This window comes from Anabas testudineus, chromosome 9, assembly GCF_900324465.2.
Source record: "Anabas testudineus chromosome 9, fAnaTes1.2, whole genome shotgun sequence".
Classification (NCBI taxonomy): domain Eukaryota; kingdom Metazoa; phylum Chordata; class Actinopteri; order Anabantiformes; family Anabantidae; genus Anabas; species Anabas testudineus.
Window position 1 is genome coordinate 26357835 of NC_046618.1, and position 14039 is coordinate 26371873.

Sequence of the window (14039 nt, forward strand, 5' to 3'; positions counted from 1 at the left end):
TCTCCTGTCTGTAGCTGCTAGACGCTGCCTAATTATAGTATATTAGCGATATGCTCTTCTGGCCTACTAATAGCTACTGTTTGCCTCTACTGAAACATAATTATGGGTGTGATAACAGCTGAAAGTGGCCATTTAATGGGATGATAATATTTGAAATGGTTGTAGAATTACTACGACTTTGACTCTTAACTGTGAAGCAGCAGCAGGTCAGGAAAACCCACCTCTATCCTTCATCCTTCTGCTCCTCCTCCTCCTACTTTTATGCTCCCAATTAGCTTCTGTCATCACCATGGAGCTCAACAACCAGGGAGTTCTGAATATGAGCTGTTGACTCATTGTGCAATCAGTAATTGAGAGTTTTGAGGATAACTCTCATTTCACTTCAGGCTGGTACTGACTATTTGTAGTCTTGTGTGGGTTTATGTATCTGAGGACATTTTCAGACTTCCCACCTCTGCCAGATGTTCTTGGTGTCTCCTGTTTATTAATTAATTCTACACTCTCCAATTACAGTCACTATCCAGGTAGTGACCCTATAATTTTTAGGTTTTAATTTAACATGAGGAAAGTATCATCACGTAGTGGGAGCAGCCTCTCAGCAGCAGCAGTAATGGTGTGGGAGGCGTTCAGGGACAGTACAGAGTGTAGGACATCCATGTTTCAGAAACACAGAGAGCCCAGTATCCTATCGTACACAGTGGCACCTCCCTGAATTTAGTTTTTGTAGGGTGGTTGTCTGCGTTTTGATCACTTCTCATTTCTCCAGTGGCTGTCTCACGATAAATGAAGAGTTCCATTTGGTTCACAGTTTGGGGCGGACAGCAAGAACAAATACTTTCAAACTCATAACGTGATTGATTTTAAATCAGTGTGAATGGAATTAAAACATCGTCTGAAACTTTGTTCCAGACCCCGAATCGTGACTCAAGTGAGACAACATTTCAGATCGCCAGGTTGTATACGACCAAATTCCCAATCACACCAAGTGGGGAAAACGGGGTCAGCTCTGAACTTCTAACTCCGTAGAGGTTTTGTATTTATAATGTTGATGTTTACACATCATGTGACTGACATTAAGCTCGTATTCCCTCCTCTCCTGATGATTCAGACTCGCGCCAGCCGAGCTGTGCCAGGAAGATAACGCTGGTCCGAGCCTCCTCGGAACACAGCGTGAAGTTCACACAGCTTTATCTGCATAACATTTCAACAAGATTAAAGCCTCCATCCAGCTGCTATCACCCAACTCTGACAACAATACTGCTGGATGGAGGAACAGCCTCGTGGTCAGAACCAATTTTACAGCTTTGTGTTGGGTTTTAGATCAACACCTTGATGTCCCGCTGTGAAACAGGGAAACACAATTAAAGGTGTGTGTGTGTAGTTCAAGTCGATTAAGGAGGAATTATCGATGTGTATTAAAGCTAGTAAAGCGATGTTCAAGCGATGTTATTCGTTGTAACGTGAGTAGGAATTCATGTCATTTAATCTCTTTGAGTTGTGAAGAATCTCAGCGAAGCTTCTTCTATTTCAGCAGCTGCGAGACGTCAGAGATAGATTAGTGAACCTGACTGACCTTCAACCGTGCAAACCTATCAACCGAACACTGGCTGCATGTCTCAAATTCTCAGACTGACTTTTCCATCAGTCTTAGTATTGTCTGAGCGTCTCCCCTGGTTCTGCCGGTCGTCGTTTCCCAGTTTGTGAATAATGGAAACGATTTTAAATGTTTTATATGGTCATGCGCAGACTGTGAGACTCAAAGACAGCAAATAAATAAAAGACAGTGTTTTCTTCTTCAGGCTAAATCTTTAGAGTAAGTCACCTGAATGTATCAGACCAGGCACCCTAACTAAAGGCATCTCAGTGCACAGTTGGTGATAAATAATTCACCACTTTATGAATTTACTCTGACGTACAGTCGCAGCTGTGGTGAGGCTCCAGCAGAATGAAAGTATGACAGGGGCATCAGTGGTTTTATCCTGCAGATGTTCAATAAGAAAACCTTTTGCAACCGTTTGACTGACAGTCCGTGCACTTTACCTAATGCTGACAAACACCTGGACCTGAGAGGTAAGTTAACTGTTCAGCTTCTAGCAAATTTCAAAAGCAACAAGTCTTCGTGTTTTCTGTTGCCAGTGATAATGGCTGCCCACATGTCTGCATCACAGAATCACAGAAGAAGAAAAGGGTTAAATAATAAAATAACAAATCATTTTAAACAGCAGTAACAGCTGGCGTTTTGACTGGTGCAGTGTGTTAAATGTACCTTTGCACTGAAAATGGCAGCAACACAAAATGCTGATTCATTCATTAATTCAATACTAACCAGACCTTTAGCACTATTTCGGCATCGACTTTGCTTGATTGGCATGTGTCAAAGCCAATTACAATCAGCGGTGGTGGCTGCCACTTATTTATGCCACCTCACCTCTGCCCCCTGTAAAACCTCCAGGACTGGACGCCATGGTTTCACTGATCATTTCAACAACTCAAACAAAAGCAACTCTACTTTATCTCTACAACAAGAAGATGAACCAGGGGATTTCCTCTCAGCTTACAGCTGATTTAGTGATTGTGCAGACTGGATGAATAATGGGAGCTAATGGCCTCAGTGCAGTGATAGCCTGCATGTATAGAGGTCTGTTTGTGGCAACAGCAGGGTAGCAGACAGAGTGAGCCAACGCCCCCCGGATGAATTCTTGTGTGCTTCTGTCACTCAAACCTCTCAGTGCTCAGGAACACAAAAGCAGAGATTCAACCAGTGATGCTCGAGGTTTATTCATCTGCCACATTTTCCATTGTGAGAACAGAGAAATGATGCAGTGCTGAAAATGGAAACTCACAGTGGAGTCAGTTCACAGGCAGCAGATCTGCTGTGGCTGCTGATACACTGCAATGTGATTAGTTATAAAGGCACAGCGCTTTTTGCTTGTTGTCAGGTGTGACACAGGTGCCCTGATTAAAGGTGAACACAGGAAGAAGGACCATACGTGAGCTGTAAGTCACTTCGTTCATGGTCAGTCTGACGAACTCCATGTGAGCCTCTGCTGCTGCAGATCACAGGGGCCCTTTACAGAGGGATGGAAGTTAACAAATCCTGAACTGCATCAGGTGAGGAAGCATCAGTCCTGACTAGGAGTGGAGGTTAGTAGAGGGAACTAACTAATGAACATTAAATAATAATTCCACGTAGCTACAGGATTTCACCGACCTCTGCACCGTTTTGAATTCATACAGTTAATATTACTGTTGGTAAAACTAACACAGCTTAGGGACAGTCTTAACCCCCTGAGTGCTTCACATTTCAAACTCTGAGCACTGGAAGCTGAGATCTACTTATTTTCCAGCCTGCAGGAACAATAAAGAGCACTTTACAGGAGGCTCTCCTCATTGCCCTGATGATATTATTGTTGTTTCTCTGTTTACTGTCCTGGTAGCACTATATTCTGTGATTATTGACAGTCATATGATTATTAGGAGATCATCCAGGTAGGAAACAACTCTTTAAATATATGCTGATGTAGAGAGAGGTCCCCAATAAAGATGAAACCATCTACCAGTGAAGGAAATTCTCTTAGTTCTGGTTATGATTCAGAGTTTATAATCAGTGACACCTGAAAACCTACCGTCACCTTCTAGGAAGAACCCAGAACGTTAACTGAATTCATTTTGACCAGTTTCATCACCACTGTAACGTTTTACGACAGCACAGTTAATAAATATTAACATTAATAATATATTAAATATTATCTCTATCACTGCACACCGGCTGCAGTTTACTGAAGATGAAACAACCACATATTGAAGACGTTCTGCGGTTTAGTTTATTCAAATAAACTAATTAATTCTAGTGAATATTCACTTTATCTGTCCGAGTTCGTGATGGACTCACAAAACCTGCAGCAGGGAAACGTCTGCTGCTGCTGTCTCTGTCTTATTACGTCTGTGTTTTAGTTTTTTTCATGTTATCTCTGCAGCCTGTAAGGTTTAAATCATCACCACTAAACATATTCACCATCATTTTTTATTCTTTATGATCTCAAACTTCACTTGAACTGTTTCAACATGCTGCTGACACATTAATCTGCACATATCATGTATCACCAAGGAGAAACTGATGAAATGAACGGGAGCTGTGTTATAGGTTACTATGGCTCAGTTCTCTCTCTGCACATGATTGGCTACGAGAAAATACTTGCATCTCACACACACACACACACACACACACACACACACACACCTTCAGACTGTGTTTTTCTGGACACACACATACCCAAACACCGCCTTCTACTGTGACAGCCCTCGTCTCACACACACGTCCACAGCTCCTGGTGCTCCACATGAAGCTCATCACTGCACCTGCAGCTCCACCACCCGTCCCCAGCTGAGGTGACGGCACTGCGGAGCCGCGGAGCTCCGGAGCCGGCCGGGCCCTGGGCCCGGGCTCTGGCTCGTCCTGATCAGTGATGTCTCACTGAAAACCTGCGCTGCAGCCTCCTCCTCCTCCTGCTGCAGCCTCCTGTCACTGTCTCATCATTCACACCTACAGGCGAGAAACGACGGTGAAGGAGACGAGAAGACGGGATGATAATGACGGGGGAGGAGGAGGAGGAGGAGGAGGAGGAGGGAGGCATCGTCCGCAGCACGCCTCAGTGTTTAGCACCCGGGTGCCAGAACTGAAATATCAACGAGGCATTTTGCACAGTGAGCATGCCTCCTGTGAGCTGGCTGTGTGTGCTTCACCCTGCAGCCTGCAGACGAGCTGCTCATCTGCACAAACACTCACACAGCAGCAGTTCACGCCTCAAAAAGCTGTGCGCACTCTCTCTCTGCTCCTCTCCATCCTCACAAAACCATCGGAGCTGCACCACAAACGCAAAGCACCTGTCGAAATAAGCTATCAACAGAAAATGATCAGCATGAGCTTCCTCATCACGCCTCCTGAGATATTTTGGTTCCACTAACCTGATGCGTCTGAAGCGACGAGGCGGCGAAAGGGATCCCGAGCAGACTGCAGCCAAGCCTCCGCTGGATGCCTGTCCTATATGCTGTCTCTCTCTCTCTCTCTCTCCCTCCCTCTTTGTCTCTCCACTACCACCCCCTCCTGCGCACTATTACCTCACAGCCTCCACTCGGCTCCTCTAAGACAAGAGAGAGAGCAGAAAAGCATATGGCGACAGATTCTCTGCAAGAACCGGTTCAAAGCAGAGAAAGCACAGTTCCTGTTCACATAAAGAAACCAGGATCAGGTCTGGGTTCTGATAAGATGGACAACAACAACAACAACAGTGGAACATTATATTTCACTTTAATTTAGTTTCTATCACAGCTTCATTCTAAATTTGGGCTGAATTGATGATTTTTATTAAATATGACACAGTTTTCCTGTAACTTGTGTCACTTTTACTGAACTCTATTTGCATTTCTCCAATCCTGTCCTGCAGCTTTAGTTAAGTTTAATGTGTAGAGGTTTTAGTTCAATCTGTCCAAACAGACATAAAATACAGTGACGACTAAAGGAGCAAATAAATCAAAAGAGAAATCTGACACCTTCTGCCAAGTTTGACTGAACTCGGAGAAGCTTTCCAAACCACACAGTGCGACTGAAAACCTGTTTAAAGGTTAAAAAAAGTCTGATGCACATTTGGTACAATGATGTGTTTGTTATTAATAATCACAGCACGTGTTCACAGGCTCCGTGCAGTAAAAAGATATTTTTCTAATAGTCTGAACAGTGTGTTAGTTTAAGTCTGTGCGACCTGGACACAAATACATGAGATGAAATGCAGTGACTAACACTGCTGCTTCGTTCGGTGTCATCAGCTGTTCCTCCTGCTGTCTGACTGCTGTGGTGAAGCCTGTGTAACACTAATGCAGTCATTGTTAAAGTGTCATTACCAGCCTCATTTATCTTTGAGCAAACACGTGCACGTATACACAGGCACTGAGCAAACACACGGGACAGGTGCTGCCAGCTGCTCTCAGCCGAGAAACGCTAACAACGCAGCATCAGCCGGACAAAACAAACACACACTGACAAAGAACTGAGTTCCAACAACAATGTGAAAGCTGCACAACTGCGTTCACACGACTTCTATGATTCGAGCGCTACAAAGAGACAGAGACGGTAGATGTGACATGTTAGACCTCATCCTGCCTGCATGGTGTGTTTGAAAGAGCAAAATGATACGAGCTGCAGTTTTGTAAAAGTCAGTTTAAAACACGCTGAGTTCTGTTCACATGACATTTACAGTAGAGTTCAAATTTAACAAGAACCTCAGCAAGGTGTCATAAAAAAGTTATATTAGTTAAATAGATCATTTCATTCTTTCTGACTTAGTCTCAAACAGACAGAAATTGGAAACATACTGAACGCCTCATACTGAACGTCTCATACTGAACGTCTCATACTGAACGCCTCATACTGAACGTCTCATACTGAACGTCTCATACTGAACGCCTCATACTGAACGCCTCATAGTGAACGCCTCATACTGAACGCCTCATAGTGAACGCCTCATAGTGAACGTCTCATACTGAACGCCTCATACTGAACGTCTCATACTGAACGTCTCATACTGAACGCCTCATAGTGAACGTCTCATACTGAACGCCTCATACTGAACGCCTCATAGTGAACGTCTCATACTGAACGCCTCATACTGAACGTCTCATACTGAACGCCTCATAGTGAACGTCTCATACTGAACGCCTCATACTGAACGCCTCATAGTGAACGCCTCATAGTGAACGCCTCATACTGAACGCCTCATACTGAACGCCTCATAGTGAACGCCTCATACTGAACGTCTCATACTGAACGCCTCATAGTGAACGCCTCATAGTGAACGCCTCATACTGAACGCCTCATAGTGAACGCCTCATAGTGAACGCCTCATACTGAACGTCTCATACTGAACGCCTCATAGTGAACGCCTCATAGTGAACGCCTCATACTGAACGCCTCATACTGAACGCCTCATACTGAACGCCTCATAGTGAACGCCTCATAGTGAACGTCTCATACTGAACGCCTCATACTGAACGTCTCATAGTGAACGTCTCATAGTGAACGTCTCATACTGAACGCCTCATAGTGAACGCCTCATACTGAACGTCTCATACTGAACGCCTCATAGTGAACGCCTCATAGTGAACGCCTCATACTGAACGCCTCATACTGAACGCCTCATACTGAACGCCTCATAGTGAACGCCTCATAGTGAACGTCTCATACTGAACGCCTCATACTGAACGTCTCATAGTGAACGTCTCATACTGAACGCCTCATACTGAACGTCTCATACTGAACGTCTCATACTGAACGTCTCATACTGAACGCCTCATACTGAACGTCTCATACTGAACGTCTCATACTGAACGTCTCATACTGAACGTCTCATACTGAACGTCTCATACTGAACGTCTCATACTGAACGTCTCATACTGAACGTCTCATCATGAAGACAGAACACTGTTCCTGTCTTCACAGCTTACATGAGTTCCTCTCACAGCCACTCTCTGAAGCCCAGAATGAATGGAACCCTCTCTCTCCCCCTGAATCCTCCTCACAACAGCTACAGTACATTTTACAGATGAGGAAGAGGAATGTTCTTCATCTTCAAAAGTGGACACTCCCTTGGCCTTTGTGCTGTTCTGGTCCATAAGCAGGTAACATCCCATTTATCTGTAGAGAAACTATGCTCCAACCTCAGTTTGGGGTGCAGAGATGGATAATGATTCAGTGCTTTTATTCTGCTGATGAACACAGCGTAACACAGAACGTCTCCCTCGGTTTCCTGTAACAGTATTAAAGGATATTTTATAAATGTCGAGTAAAAGAAAAGAGGAAAAACTCTCAGGGAGTCAAATGTGTTTAAATCTAACAGGACACTTGTCAAACACTAAATATAAGAGTTGGGATCCAGAAGAAACTAGGTGAGGTTTGAGCAGTCATATCCTCCTGAGGCGTGCAGTCATTTCTCCCTGGTGAAGATACAAATCTTTGTTATGGTCGTCCCCTCACTGCACTCACCATAAAATCCATCCTGAGGGGTCGGACAGAGGTTACTGAGAGAGCTTTACACGCCCACTTCCACTGTGGAGAAACCTCTCAACTAATGAAAAATGTAGGCAGGTCTCATTATAGGTGGGATTTAAAGGCTTAATGTTGCTGTTGTGTGAGATCAGTGTAAATGTGATGATGAAGCTGCTAATGGCCGTCGTATCGACTGAGTCGCCAGCTTCTCTCTGTTTCTTCGCTCATGTAGTGATTTCAGAGTATTTCTCACCACTCCACATTGTGAGCGTACTGATAACGTTAATATCACTGCTGCGGTACCTAAAGTGTATTTTGTGATTTAGGTCTCCTGTTGAAATGGATTTTTACACATTCACAGCTTCCAGAGAATTAGTTAGTTAGTGAAGCCTGTTCCTGAACATAGGAGAGGGTTGGGATGACCTGGGCGTTAAGGTTGGAGGCCTTGCCGGGGGGGTTTCTATGGCACTGTGCATCACTGCATCACATATTTTTTTTGTCAAGTCACCAACTTTTATTGACCATGACCGATTTATAATGTCAATAAAAGGACCCAAGGGAGTGAATACTTATACAGGCACTGTACATGTCAGGCTCCAGTGTGAGGTCTGTGGCTGAAGCTAAAACTAAACACTCTGCTTGAATTTCTCATGTCCTTCTCATACAAATACATTTGTGGACGAAGGAAGTTTGATCATGGATCTGATGGTAAAGAAGGTGCCACTGATTGTTTTATCCAACTAAATCAGGGACCAGGCGTCGCCCAGAAGCACATCACGTCTCACAGTAGTGAATAATTCATACAGAAGTAATACTGTATGTGCTTTCTGATGTCCGTGCACCATCTGTTCACATACAGCCTGTTTTCACACTGCAAAATCACCAATGTTTAAATCACCAGTGTTTAAATCACCAGGGTTTGAGTCTGCAGTCATCACAGAGTTCACGGTGACAGAAAAACCTCCTCCTTTATCATTTCATACTTTTTTCTCCCTCCTGCTGCAGTAAGATGAAGCTAGAACAGTGAAGCTGTCTTATTATGAATTCACAACCCCTGATCTCCAAACAATGATGAAACCAACATGGAGACTTTAAAGATCTACAAACCTCCACTTCTCTAACTTCTGCTCCTAGACCGACTCGCTGAAGCAGCTTCTATCTTATTCTCAGTGTTTCCGTCTGCTTCCTCCTCCTCCCCCTCTCCTGTGCTGCATTACGGCTCTGATTAGTTCATTAGTCACAGAGAAGCGTCTAGTTTATCATCTGAGAACAAGCCATCGCTCCTGCTTCAGTAAACGATCCATCACTGTTGTTCGTCGCTTCATTTGTTGGAAATAGTTCAGACAAGAAAAAATAAGATTAATTCCTGTAGCATCTCGTCCTCATTACAGCGGCTGCAGTAAACAACTTGTAGAATAAGTTTAGCGTGAAAGAAAGCACGATAAAGACTCACTGGGTCAAAGCAGGAGTCCTCTCAGGGGCACGAGAAGGAAACTGACAACGTGAAGTAACATTTCAAAAACATCACTGAAATAAAACAGGAGCTGGAAAAAGCAAAATCCGTCCATGAGTAAAAGGTGTATGAAGATCAAACAGGTCTACAGCTCCTAGTGAGAAGTGGGAAACAACACATTCACTGAGCTCCTGTGATTTTACTTATCATTGAAGCAATTTAACCATCAGGACAAGACAGGATACGTCTGTAATAGACACATAAACCTATAAAATAATGGTTGTGGACACTGAGCAGGACAAAAACTCAGGAGAATCTACCTGCAGCTTTAGAGCAGCCTGTGTGATGAGCAGCTCAGTAACCTGATGTTGCTGCTCGCACGTCTTCATCTATCAAATGATCACAAACAGGTTTGATTTGCTCCATTTTCACACTGAGTTGAGTTATTAACAGCTTCATCTCCTCTTTATAGGACCAGCCATGTGGAAACGTTCTCGTTAACGTAGGTAGATAATTAACAAAAAGAGTAGTTCACAGATGGAATAAAATAAATACATGATGAAATCTGTTTTTAATCAGCAGGGTGGCGTGAATACAACGGTTTAACCGTCTCTCTATCAGGCAGGTGTTTCTGTCCACACTGTGTTTTACTGTGAGTCTGTTTCTCCAGTATTTAGTTTTTAGTACAGTATCCAGCCGCTGTCAGCAGTTCACTGCTGCTCCAGAAAGAAAAGTCCTGACTCCTGCACTTCTAGTTAAAGCTGTGAGCTGCGTCCCTGCTGCTTATTCTCTAAAGTCAAAACCACAGATGAGAATCCTGAACGTTTCTACTGTTGTCTGAACTGACTCTCACTGGCAGCTGAAGCCTTGGTATTACATAGTTTATTGTTAGATCTCTACCTTGGTTTCTCCAGGAAGACTAGAGACACACTCTTACCATGGGGTTGGGGGTGTTGTACTTATTCAAACCCACAAATGTCATACACACACAGTGAGGGGTCATTCAGCAGTGACTCAGGCTCCGTTCAGACAGATAACAGATGTTGACGCAGAGCAAAAAAAAAAAACTCAAATATTCATCTGTGGCTTCAAGAAAATGTCATTTGATGAAGCACCATTTAATACGTGTGCCGTATACTTCACAGTTCACAGCTGCATTTTGAATGTAAGTTACTGAACAGGGCTGTTCATGAAGACTGAAGAGAATAGGATGAGATCACAGAAACAGCTCTCGACATGACAAACGTACGTTATTACTCATAATAAGCTTCTATCTACAGCATTAATCCAGAACTGACCTTCTGAAGATACCACCAGCCCTCAAATATCATCTCAGCATGACATTAAATATAGATTCTAAATATTTCAATCAAATCAATCATTTTAATCTGGAGACGACAATAATGACCAATAATTGAGTTCTGAAAGTGAGATGAGGAGGTTTAGATCTGGTTTCAGCTTCATTCCTTCAGTCACGAATGAGCTGAACAGTTTTATTCATTTTAATTCTGACATATCGTGCACGTGTACTGACACAGAACTGATATTTAAAATCACTCGCTGGAAAACAAGCTCAAAGCGCTCAACATGTATCTTGACTGTGAGTTTGACAGAGCTACTGACCGGACTACTGGTTACGGGTTAGGGTTAGGTCGCTTCTCAGTTACCAGCTGCACTGTAGAAATTTAAGAAGGTGCCAGTGAGATGAGAGTAAATGTGAAAATGAGCTTGAAGGTAGCTCCAGTTTGTTTTGAACCACAGTATTTCACTGTACGTGGTGTAGACTTCTTGGTCCAACTCACTTTGTTCTGGCTAGATTCCCAACTAGATTTACATCTGTTCAAAGAGTTTATAAAGGATTTTCACACAAATAAAATATGTAAAAATATGCTGATGGACTGAGAAAGACACAGAGAACCTGATTAAGACTAAAGATGGAGTGTTTCTGTTACCAGAGGATCCACAGGATCAACCTCACATCTGTTCCATGTGTGTTTTCTTGCTGTACTGTGACTTCATGAACCTGCTAAAACATGAAGAAACAGCTCACGTCTTTTATACATTAGCATATTTACATTCTCAAATATCCTTTTAGACAAGTTGGTGTTTGTTTTCTCAACCAGCCTATTTGGTCACCAATCAGGAAGACGGAGAGAGTGAATGACAGAGCGAAGATCCTCACGTCACCAAAACAACAAAAAGTCAATCAGGAAGCCTGCTGTCAACCCAAAGCAGCAATTATCCAGAATAGTGGAAACACCCTTAAACAGAAGCAGAGACTAATTCACTCTGACTGAAGCAAATGGACGAGTGGGTCTGATTATGTCTCAGCATACAGCTGCTCTTCCCACACACACACACACACACACACACACACACACACACACACACACACACACACACACACACACACACACACACACACACACACACACACCTTGTCCAGAAGCATTAGCATCTGATTGGATTGATGAGCATGCCTGAGCTCATCTGAACACTGCTTTTGATGAAATAGAGGAGAACCTCCTTGGAAAAAGCTGTTGTTCAATCAATGAGAATATTGATCCGAGTGAAACCTGATTGAAGCTTCAAGCTCATTTCTGACCTGCTTCAGCTTCCATCTGTTTACTGTGTGAAGCCCATTAGGAAGAACCAACCCCTGAAAGGTTCTTACATTGCAGTAGTAGGTCTAGATACACAAATACAACTGTAACTGATTATTTCAGCTACATGTTTCTAAAATGTCACTTTGCATTTGCTACTGAGCATCATTTTCTTCTTTGAGGTGCATCCTAACAAGCATTCTGTCCACGTGCCATTATTTAAAACCTCTTGCTGTCAACTAGGGCAGACTTTGAAGGTGTGGATGAATCCCTCTCTTCAGAGGCAAAGTTAGAGTTCGAGGCCACACGAGCTTCCTGTTGCCTAATTTCTAGAGCCAGTATTGATGTTCCACATACCCAGTCTTGGAAAACGTTTACTGAGAGGAGGCTCCTTTCCCAACCTTAATGGTTATATGGAAGGAGAATACAAAGTCCATCTGACTCCTGTGCTGTGCGGTGTGGCTAACCCGACCACAGGATGCTTGGATCCTGTGGAACTTGCTGGACCACTTGTAGAGGAAGCTGTGTGAGCTGAGAGTCACTGAAGAACTCATCAAATACGATCATTGCCAAAAAGATCAGAACCTCATCCTGAGCCTGTTGGAACACCAGCCTACGAAGGACTCCTTTCTACTTCAGCTCAGATGTGTGTTCTCTGTGTATGGTTGAAATGAGGTATGTAGCCTTCACGTTAAGGTAATAAGAGATACAGAAAACATCTCAGGAGGATTAAAGTCCAACAAATGGAAGCTGAGTTGACACCCACTGACAAAATCTCCATTACAACAATTTAGTTTGGATTCTTAACATTCAATTAGACAGAAGCTACATTAGAGTCATTTTTCAGTCCAGTTCAATTTGATTATTTTGTTCCAAATCAGCCAAACTGATGTCATCTGAAGACCTTACAAAATATAACTATATATAGAATTATAAAGAAAACACATATATATGTATTAGTATAGTAACTCTTTAACCTTCTGCCATTTGATTTCTTAAAACTATGAAAACATTTTCTCATCCTATAGAGGTTCATTTAAATGATCTAGATTGAAGCATTACAAATAAAAATAAAATATATAAAATAAACTGTGTTGCTGGAGTCAGCAGTGACATATACGTTTATTAGATTTGTCTGCTAGCTCTGTACCTTTTACTGACTTGACAATTTCTCAAAAGCCAGAAATGATTTTAAACTTCACATGAATCACCGAGAGTATTTAATGCTGCTGTCTATGCAGTGAGTTTTGGAGGAACATCAAAATGTCCTAACAGAAATAATTTATAGGCAAACTGTAAATGACATTGTGAGGTAGGTCCGTGTAGAGCCAACGATTTCCAGTCAAATCAGATAGACCTCCCTGATTACACAATGGGACAGGCAGATGAGGGAAGCCCCGCAGGCAGCTAAATTTAATTTATTATCCCATGATGCTCGCTGGCAATTGTCTCCATGGATATTGAACGACCTCGACAATGTCACTGCTACAATAAATAACAGCGAGGACGAGCAGGGGGAGCGACGGGGTGACACGCTCAAGGGCCATCGAACAGGACCAGGCCACATTCAATATCAGGTGCTTGACTCGACTGATTTAACAGGATTCCTCAGCAGAGACCGTGTTCATCAAGTCATTTGAGAATTTCAGCTTCAAACTCATCTTTATTTCACTGCAAACTCTGGTTCTGGTGGACGTGGTTTCGATCTGCTCCTACACAGATTCTGGAGAGGTTAGTTTGTGGTGAGGATGTGATCTGACCTCATCACCCCACACTCCACATTTTAACATTATAAGGATGGATGTGAAAGCTGCTGTTCTGTTGTGTTACATATATTATGGTCTGCATGAATTTGTTCTTCAGTTTTTCTTGTGACTTTTTCAAATTACTGGTAGAAGATGAATCATGAGTGTTTTATAAATTGCCACCACAATAGCTGGGAGAA

At 42.9% G+C, this 14039-nt stretch overlaps 1 protein-coding gene across 1 annotated transcript in view; it reads right to left on the reverse strand.

Moving 5' to 3' along the window:
* Positions 1-5059, reverse strand: part of LOC113151229 (complexin-2) — a 30455-nt gene extending 25396 nt beyond the window's left edge. Inside the window, exon 1 of the mRNA XM_026344147.1 lies at positions 4966-5059. The gene's annotated coding sequence lies outside the window, so the exon portion shown is untranslated. The remainder of the gene's footprint in view (positions 1-4965) is intronic.
* Positions 5060-14039: the final 8980 nt, after the last annotated feature.